Here is an 11026-nt window from a genome sequence, read left to right as displayed (position 1 = left end):
ATGGACACTATAAGAGTCAACATACACCCGTAAAATAAGCAGGGAGATGAATTAAATTAAGTACACTAAAGTCAAATAATATTAAATTAACAGCAAAGCACTAAAATTGGGCGATGAACAAATTTGGAAAATCGGGAAAACGTCGGATAACGCAGGACCAATGAGGTGGCAGTGGCAGGCTAAACTAAGGGAACCGACAACTTAAAATTTATAATTAATTAATTATTAATCGGCAATATTCGTTAATAAAACCGGGCGAAATAGACGCAAAACACAAAACAATATTAAAATAAAATTAGGAATGCAAACTTGATGATTATCACACCGAACAGAATAAAATGAAGGTAGTCCCCAAGAGGACGGACACGTCGCACAAATAACCGCGTTGCACAAATAACCGAAACAGACACGGCACACGTTAAATTTATACCAGCCGAACAACTAATTTAAATTAAAGCAAAGCCCTCAACCGAACACTGCAGAAGGCCGACACGTACACCAAATTAAAGATGGAGATATAATGCAATCGTAAAGACCTAACTTAAAAATTTACAGGCTGAAAAACTAAACTAAAACGATGAAAAAGAACGCGAGGAACACCTAACCTAACCTAGGTCTATTACATAAGCATCTAATTAATCGTCTGCTTCCGTAATCTTCCAGCCCATTTCTTATTGGCTAAAAGAGATAAACCAAAATAGGGAAATATTGTCTTTTGCCGCCATTTTCGTTTGCTACCATCTACTATACTATTCAACGCTGATTTAGTAATTTTGGTGTGCCTTATAACAACTTTACTTCTTAAGAAACCCTGGATAATTTTTAGATCCTATTCAATACAATTCAATAATTAAAATCCGCGTGTAAAACGATACCACATAATCTTAGGAAACTCAGCAATAGGGGAAACTTTTATTAAACCTAATACCCGAATATCCTGGTATTTAAAAATAGCTATCTTTTAAATACCTAAAGATAAAGTAAACATTATTAAACCCAATAGACTTAAAGAGAAAATATATTTTTAAACAAGCGGCTACCCCTCCTAAAGTCATTAAAGAAACCATTATTAAACTATAAAAGAAATTCCCAATAAAATTCCTACATCCTTAATACGATTTATCAGTATAGTAATTATTTCTGAATTAAAAGATTTAACTTTTTGATAAAAAATCACTAAACAATAAGAAAGTAAGCCTAAGCCATTCCAACCTAAAAGTAAAGAAATTAAATTAGGGCTTAAACAAATAGACCTACATGTAGTCTCAAAACAAATAGGTCAACTAAGAAAGAAAAACGTTATCTATTTAATTCAGCTCTTATATAATTTCATCTCTAAAATACTACTGAACAAAACATTAAAAAAAACTACCCTAAGCAATCAAAAAACCATCATTATTTAACAATAAATTAAGACCTAAAAAACAAAACTCACAAAACGTAGAGCTAAAATTCCAAATAAAAATTTAAGGATATTCATTACCTAAAAACGTCTTGTTATCTTTATTATTTTTTTTTAAATTCTTTAATGAGATATATTTCAATGATCTTAGTAAGATACGACTTTTTACTTTTTATATAATTAATACGGTCATCCCATTTTTCAGGCCGAAACTGAATGTAATTTTAATTTAAGGCTAGTTAAATTTTACAACTTTTAAAATTAAATTTTATTTTTAAAATACTAACCGATTTAAGTTCAATTAAATGTCCTAGTATCAAAATTACTTTGAGGGTAATGATAGAGGCTACCGATGTTAGTGAAGGGAAATTTATAATAGGGCTAATAATAAAAAATTCCGATATCAAATATGATAAAAATTAAAGCGATTAGGAAAAATTGTAATGATAAGGAGATTTGATTTTTATCTAGAAAAGGTCTGGCCCTTAATTTTTTTATATTTTAATTCTAAAGTATTCAATAATATATAAAAGGGCTAAAGACGGCCATGGGAAAGCTAATGGAAGCATAGTGGAAGGTGGCCTTCCCCATCAAAACAAGAGGACCACGTTACTTTATTATATCGCCTATTAAGAAGTAGGGAGTATGATAGCTACTCTAATTAGGATGACTTTTAAAATGCGAAAAACAATAATTATCTATTTTTGATTAAACTGTTTAGTTAAAAGTGCAATGTACTCTATTATTCTAAATAGATCAATATAGACTAAATGTCAAACTACATCAACGAAATGCCAGTACCAAGGTGATGCTTCAAAGCGAAAATGAAGAAGACTTGAAAAGTGTATAGGGTCAATCCATACGATTTCGACCACTCATGTCACCATGGGTCAATCGATTTTTTTTAAATTTTAAACCCAGATAGATCTGTCTAAATAACGGTGATATCCAAGGTTTTAGCTGAAAATATTGAGAAGTTTTAGAATAAACACAGTTTAACCGAAACCCCACATTTTTTGGTATATCGTACCTCGATTTCAGTACCCCTTCGCTTTAAGTTTAATAACTTTTTATAAATATATTTTATTTTAACAAAATAACACAATCTTACACATTTTGGCAAGGCCAATTCAATGGTGGAGTTTATATAGTCCTAACTAGAATTGATACCAGGTTATTGGATGTCAAAATGTACATTTTTAGTTTTGGGGACGTCTCATTCGAGGGGTTAAAGGGTCATGTGGGCGATTGAAAACACGAAATATTAATACACTATTAGATAGCTCTATAAAAGCGTTTTAAAATAAGCTCTTAAAAAAAGGGGTATTTTCCTTGTTTTTATTTGATAAATCAATAACTATTTTCTTGAAATTTAACGATGTGTGATAAATAATGCTCGAATATTTTCTAAATCGTAATCTTTAAGAATAAAGGATCTAGCCCTGGAAGAAGTCGCTGTAGGCGTTGATATTAGTCGCAAAATCAAGTTAAGAGGTGGCAGCCTCGGCTGTGACCAGTTCATTTTTCACTGAATCTTAGGCGGAATTCACAATTTAAAGAAAAAATAATAATTTATGTGTATAGTCAGGAGTGGTTCTTTGAAATATTTTCAATTACTAACCCTAAAACAATATTACTTTTAACTACGTATACAAACACAAAACTAAATTTGTGTTAAAATAATACTCAACGGCTCATGTTTCTCACTTCGTAAAACTCACCTTTTTATATCTGCTTATGGAGAGATGATTTTATATAATGGTTTTTGAGGCACCAGTTTAAAATGATTAACAATAAGGTCAACGTTAAAATAATTAATAAAAGACGAAATCAGAAGTAAATGAACCGAAGTTATTGAAATAGCGCTCAGAATCGGAGGGCGTTTTCCTTATGAAAATGATGAGAAAATCGAGTCAAATAAAAGCTTATTTCCATCCCCGTCTTTTGACGCGATAAATTGCTCTTAGAAATAGCTATACCAACAGTTCCCATGTATAAAAAAAATGGTTTCATAAACACAAAAAACGTTTTTTTTTCGGCCTAGGAGCGCGCAAAATTTCAAATTCGAGGTCAAAATGCAACTTCAAAAGGAAAACGCCTCCAACATGGGGAGTTTAGCAGTCTGATAACTTCGGTTCATTTACTTCTGACGAAATTTAATGAAACGAACATTACGCAATTTTTAAAACTAAGGATGTTTTTAAAAGATTGGGTACCTTCCTAGAATTTGCACAACATAATAAGGTAATAACAAGCAGTTAGGCTTACATAAAAAAGTATTACAATTAAAATAATTAAAAAAATTTCAAAAATAATTCATTATGAATTTGCATTTTGGTATGTAAACTGCGCATGTGCCAGTCACGGAAAATAAAAATTTATAAGAGGAATTGGTATTTATTGCATAAATTAACAAAGGCTAGCTGTGAGTAGATAAAAAAATCTAGTGTGAAGAAATATATAGTTCAGGTTTTAAAAATTGTTAGTACTTAAGAAATAGCGTAATGTTAGTTTCATTAAATTTCGTCTTTTACTAATTATTTTAACGTTGACCTTATTGTTAATCATTTTAAACTGGTGCCTCAAAAATCATTATATAAAATCATCTCTTCCATAAGCAGATATAAAAAGGTGAGTTTTACGAAGAGAGAAACATGAGCCGTTGAGTATTATTTTAACACAAATTTAGTTTTGTGATTGTATACGTAGTTAAAAGTAATATTGTTTTAGGGTTAGTAATTGAAAATATTTCAAAGAACCACTCCTGACTATACACATAAATTATTATTTTTTCTTTAAATTGTGAATCCCGCCTAAGATTCAGTGAAAAGTGAACTGGTCACAGCCGAGGCTGCCCCCTAAGAAGGTTAAATTGAACCTATCACACATTATAGATGATATAAAATTAATCTTTTGCAAGTGTTGATACTTATGGGAGCTTGGTATTACAAAAGGTAAAAATAAAATTCGGAAGCATTTATTGTACCATGTGTTTCTTAATGTATTTTCCAAGCTAACCAAACTGGTGGATTAGAAAACATCAATACTGAAGGGTATAAGGTTTTTTCTAGTTATTTATAGATTAGGTTTAGTTTTCAGTTACAACAAACATTACAGGCGATACTAAAAAGTTCAATGCCTCTATTTAACACGCAATTATTTTCAATTAAATATTTTATCAATTTACTACTCAAAATTAAGGGTTGAAAAATATATATACATAAGTTAACAGTCTGTCATGGCCTAAGCGGGACGACAAATGCCATGTACCTCTTAACTTGATTTTGCGACTAATATCAACGCCTACAGCGACTTCTTCCAGGGCTAGATCCTTTATTCTTAAAGATTATGATTTAGAAAATATTCGAGCATTATTTATCACACATCGTTAAATACGTAGTAATAATTTCTAAAAGATTTAATCCATTTTTTGTATGATATCAAAAATGAAAAATGTCAAAAGTGTTGAATTTCAAGAAAATAGTTATTGATTTATCATATAAAAACAAGGAAAATACCCCTTTTTTTAAGAGCTTATTTTAAAGCTCTTTTATAGAGCTATCTAATAGTGTATTAATATTTCGTGTTTTCAATCGCCCACATGACCCTTTAACCCCTCGAATGAGACCCCCCAAAACTAAAAATGTACATTTTGACATCCAATAACCTGGTATCAATTCTAGTTAGGACTATATAAACTCCACCATTGCATTGGCCTTGCCAAAATGTGTAAGATTGTGTTATTTTGTTAAAATAAAATATATTTATAAAAAGTTATTAAACTTAAAGCGAAGGGGTACTGAAATCGAGGTACGATATACCAAAAAATGTGGGATTTCGGTTAAACTGTGTTTATTCTAAAACTTCTCAATATTTTCAGCTAAAACCTAGGATATCACCGTTTTTTAGACAGATCTATCTGTGTTTAAAATTTAAAAAAAATCGATTGACCCATGGTGATATGAGTGGTCGAAATCGTATGGAATGACCCTATATTATTATCGCGGATTAATGACGCAAGAAAAAGTGTTGATCCAATAATTACATGGAGACCATGGAAACCTCTTGATACAAAAAATGTATTTACATATACTGAATTTAGCGTGGAATTATTATTTAATAGACTGTGATGCGCCCATGTAATTGAGATTTCTCATGATAAAATAATTTTAGGATTTAGAATTTTAAGCAATTTTTAAGAGGATTAAAAGGTTGGATTCTTTTTGAGATACGATTATCGCTACTTCAATGTTGGGCGACAGTCTTCTTTGTGAAAAAGCTCAGAAAATTACTTCTGAGACCAAATTCAACCACATTAGAATGTAAACCCTTGAAAAGTGGATTCCCATCCCCATTGGTGAGCTGATAAAAATAATATGAGTCATAATAAGTAGTAAGTGATTAACTTTTAAATATATTCATCTAATGATTTCGGGAGTTATAAAGAAAACTCTAAATGTAGTGGGATGGGGTCATGGTCTTTGGTCAACAATGTGGTAAGGGTTCATATTTTTCATAGTGAATTTCTGTTGAATAAAGAGATATTAGAACAATGAAAACGTAAGCTTGAGATTATTGCTACTGCTCATTCAGAGGGGTTTGACATTCAAATAAATCCCGTATACTTTCCAAAAAATCCGAAATCCGGCCTAGATTTCTTCAAAATCCAGAAATTGTTTCAAAATCTTGAAATCCGGCAAGAAATGCGGAAATCCGACGATAAATTGCAAAATCGCAAAATCTGACGAGAAATCTGGATATCCGGGACAAAAGTCAAGAAATCCGAAATTCAACAAGAAATCTTGAAATCCAGTGTAAAATCCAGTACACATTTTTGGCAAGGGGGGGGGGGGGCAGGGGGGCATAGGCCCCGTACGACGATGGCTAGGGGGTGCTAAAAGGGTGCCCAAAGTATTACATGTAAAATGAATTTGTTGGATTATATATAAAAATCATTTTTCTTGAAACTTGAAAAGTTGAAAAGTACAGTTTTTTCGGTTAAATAACACTTGTAAGTAAAGTGGTTTTCCAGAGGCAACGGGGGGGGGGGCGCAAAAGTGTATGTTTTTCCCCGGGCGTCAAACATCCTCGCTACGCCACTGATTCTAATGTTAAAAGTAAGAATTTTGTGGAAATTCTAGTAAAAGCAGCAATTGTTTCTTGATTTCCTAAAGGTTTTATAGTAAATGTCCTGCAGTAATACGAATGGCGAGGGTAATAGTCCAGATAACATTTCTAATGGTTTCAATTAGAATTATGAATGATATTATAGCGATTGGTGTATTATTAGGTAATAGAGGTTTTGGTTTGTGTGTTTTTGGTCTTAGCTATAGGAATTCTCAATTTATTTTTTTGAGATTTAGTGAGTAGAAAGATTATCCTATTAAAAATTTTTATTTTGTAGGAGAGAAACTTGCCAAATAATTAAAAAATTAATAAAAACGCGAAATTTGGAGTTTTCGGACCAAATACATCAAGCTTAGCTTCTATTTTCGGTTTAGTTAGTCGCATGCCAGATTCCCAGCGCGGTACTGATGAGCCTCAAATAGGGTGTAACCTGTTTACCGTTCGAAATTTATTATTGGTTATTTTATTTGGTCTGAGTTTCGCTTCTTTATTTAATTCTCGAAAACCTATTGGTACGAGTCATTCGTAAGTTTTGTAAATACTTTAAATTGGTTTAGGGTTAAGCTTTTATGCCATCATTTATTATGGACTTTATTTTGGCCCGACTGAATTTTACGAACTTAACATATCTGCTGATTGTTAATAGGCCTTTCCATAAATTAACTACGACTGCCCAGCTTGTTCTTGAAATTGTGCAGCCAAACCTATGGACGAATTCATTAGCTCTCTTTAGTGGGAGAGTTGGGGTAGCATTGTAGAAGTGAGGAAATAGTAAACAAGTTAATTTATAGAAAGACCTATTGCTCAGTAGCTGTGTTCACCGGCCTGTACGCTTTCGATTCATCTTCATAGGTAGTAGGCACTAGCTTATATGCGAGGGCTAACCACTAAAGAAAATGTTGTACACTGGATTTCAGATTTCACTGATTACCTAGTGCGACTTCAAATTTTGGTCGGACGTATCGCCTCCTACTGGTCGAGTTTACAATTGAATATATGTAAGCTGTCTTCTCATTCAAAATTCAATCTACACAACTGATGCAGGTTTCAACCTAGAAACACTTAAATCTAAAAGTGGTCTGCTATTTCAACATGCACTTAGTTCAAAACAACTAACGCAGATGGTGCTATTTTTCATAAGTTCGAAGTTTATTTAGCGTCAAATACAAACCAAAACTTTCATGGTGATTTTCGGATTTCAAAGTAAGTAATTTTCACTGACAAGGAGACGACCCGAGGTGTAACACACCGATTTGGTTCAAACTCGGGGGTTTGGTAGACCGTCATGTAAAATTGGTCCAATTCCCTTGTTATTTTCAATGGGAAAATTTCCATTTTGTGTTGGTTGCCATGGCAAAACGGTTGCCTATGGAGACATTTCCCTTTAGGGTTTTTCAAGTTACATGAAGGTCTACCAAACCCCCGAGTTTGAACCAAATCGGTGTGTTACACCTCGGGTAGTCTCCTCGTCAGTGCACTTCTCCTCCGTAGCGGTTGTGCAGATTAGCATCACTCACCAAACCGTGCCATTTCCGTTAACGACTGGTTATTTTATCACCGCTATGCCTTTGTGTTGTGGATTATTTGGCGCTGACAGCTCTTTTTACAAGAACTCTTTGACCTCTCGATTTCTCCGCCGCTGTCCGAGAGTAAACACTTGTTTTTCTATTGTACTCACAAGTCAGTTTCGCATAGTCTTACGAAAGTAACTGACTTTGGTCCTCAGGACCTGCTATGATCACAGATAAGAGTAAGAATTTTTTTATTTAATTCTAGTCGACCATGTCTTTAAAGTTTGAATTGATAATCTTCCCATTTTTTCCTTCTATGCAGGTTTAACAAGGCATTTTCTTGACACGGGGTGTCAATTGAATTCCGGTACCCAGATCTTTACTAACAAAAGTCTTGTCCCATCCTATGGTGGCAAACGTGGAAACATCCTTTGGACCCTCCGAAATGTGCCATCATAGCCTCTTGCGGTTGAGAAAAAAATCCATCTTATACAAACCTTTTTTACAAGTTTCCGTTACTACGGTAGCGCAAGGTTTCCCTACCTATACCTAATCAATAATACTAATTTGCAATTTGGAATAACTGAACATACATTCGTCGAACAAAAACTCTGGCCCGGGGAACTGCGTCACTTTTTTTATTGGGGTGAGCGATTTAGCTGAATAAGCAAATTGTTTTCCCCACCGACGAACTTGTTTTACTGTTGGGGTCGACGTCATAGAAACGAGTTATGCGTTTTTTTTTGTTCGAATTTGGCGTCTGCTTCAGGTACACTGGGTGATAGTGAAACCAAAGAGTATGGAGGTAATAGAGATAAAACGACCGGGAGAGGTCCGCAACGGAACGTTCGCCACCGAGGGGGATGACAATGGGGAAAAAGCACAGTAAACCGAGCTTCAAAATAGCTACCGCAGCCGCAGCGCCATTTCGGGAAGAAACGCAATTCATCTAAAAGAATTATTACATTTTCAAATCGCGCCATTGACTGCAATTTGGAAATCGCTTGACTATAATTGTATGTAATACTAATACGCTAACTTTAGTGCCTAATTTACCATTATAATTTATTATTAGCATTTTGGTTTGCTTAACTTCGTAGCTGTTTTTGTCAAAGTTGTAAAAAGTATTATCAATTACTATAAAGAGATTTTAAGCCTTGGACTCTAATGAAAATATCATTATGGCATATTGCCTTTATAAATCGTGCAAGAACTACTCGACATCTAAAAGAAATCGAGATTCCGGTATTTATTTTATACCTGTGCCTAAGCCAACCAGAAATTTAGCCAAATGTATCACCTGGCTTGAAGCGATTGGTAGAAATGATATTACCCCAGAAAGTTTAACTCGCTACCACTATGTTTGTTCAAAACATTTTGTAGAGAGTACAGGGCCTACCGAAGAATTTCCTAATCCTGTTCCTGACAAGCAAGCAGAAAAGATACTATCGAAACTGAAGCCTAATCATGTAGACCATTCATATGCCTGTAGACCTCAAGGTTTGTAGAGCAATTTAAAAATATATATGTTATGAACTTTCGCTATAGTTTTTTTGTTTATAGTTGGAGGAAGTTTTAATGCTACAACGCAGCTAACCAATTTTGAAGATTTTGAAGAAGGCAGGAATGTTGATCACGCTGAAACTACGAGCAATGTAATTTGATAGTTTTCATAGGAACAATTTGTAAACAGTAGTGTAGCTCAGACCTCCGAGCACAAACAATATTCAGGATTTTATCTAGTATCTAGCATATAATTTGATCTGAAATTAGGGGACCCCTAAACCCTTGGGTCCCTCCCGCTATACGAGGTCTGCGGAGTTCTTATCTACACCACTGTTTCTAAATATCCTTTAAATGGTATATTAAATTTATGGATCATTTACAGATGCTTGCAGTTATGCATGGTAGTGCAGCTGGAGATAAAAATCTTGAGAAATGTCTAGAAACTAATGGTGACAATTTTCCTACTGATGTAAATAACTGTGTTACTACAGCAGAGAAACAACCTTTTTCTGAAATTGAAAATTTTGCCAAAAGATATTTCTTATATCAATCGGATAATTTAACATCCCATTCCTGGAATTTAATTGTTGACAATTCGAACTCTGCAATAAGTGGGTTGACATTTGTCAAATCAAATAATGAAATGATTAGAATTGGAATTAAGCTATCTAACTTGCTAGAATTAAATTTGAGTGTTTACAACCAATTACTAAGTAATGAACATGCGGTTTTTCAGTCTGAAAATTTAAGTTACGGAAAACGTGTATTGGAAATCAGTGAATTATTGAATATTATGAAAGATTTAGAAAAGTGGTCCATTTGTGAAGGAGTAACGGGTGATTTGTTAAACCACTTTAAAACAAAAACGCATAATGCAGCTTCTTATTGTGAATTAAGCCACGCTTTAAAGTCCAAGAAATGTCAACTTATTTTTAATAGTCAACAGTCGAAACTGTGTCAAGAGTGCAGGCGGGTGAAGAAATCATTGAAAAAGCGGATTAAAAATGAAAAATTAAATGAAAAGCTCAAGTGTCAGACAAATAAAGGGCCAATGAAGAAACGCATAGCTGCTTTAAGGTTGAAGAATTTAGCATTAAAACGAAGGGTTAGAACTCTAGAAGAAAAAGTCAGAAAACTTATAAACAAAGATGGAGTATTACTCAGTGAAGAAGAGGGAAACTATTTGGAGGAGCTCCTAGCAAAAAATCCATTAGATTGTAATAATGCTTTTCAGAAGGTTTTGCTTCGTGAACAAATAAGAATACTACAGACAAATATTTCAAGACCGAAAAAATGGCACCCTGCCATCATACAATGGTGCTTGTATATGCGAGCTAAATCACCAACTTCATACGAAGCATTAAAACAAACTTTAGTTCTGCCTTCACAAATGACGCTTCACAACTACTCAAAACAATTAATTGGAAAAAGTGGTTTTCATGAAGAGACGTTAAGTGAAATGAGAGACAAAATTAATATC

Source organism: Leiobunum rupestre, chromosome 11 (genome assembly GCF_980474605.1).
Source record: "Leiobunum rupestre chromosome 11, qqLeiRupe1.1.hap1, whole genome shotgun sequence".
Classification (NCBI taxonomy): domain Eukaryota; kingdom Metazoa; phylum Arthropoda; class Arachnida; order Opiliones; family Sclerosomatidae; genus Leiobunum; species Leiobunum rupestre.
The sequence above is the reverse complement of the archived record's forward strand: the minus strand, read 5'-3'. Positions refer to the sequence as shown.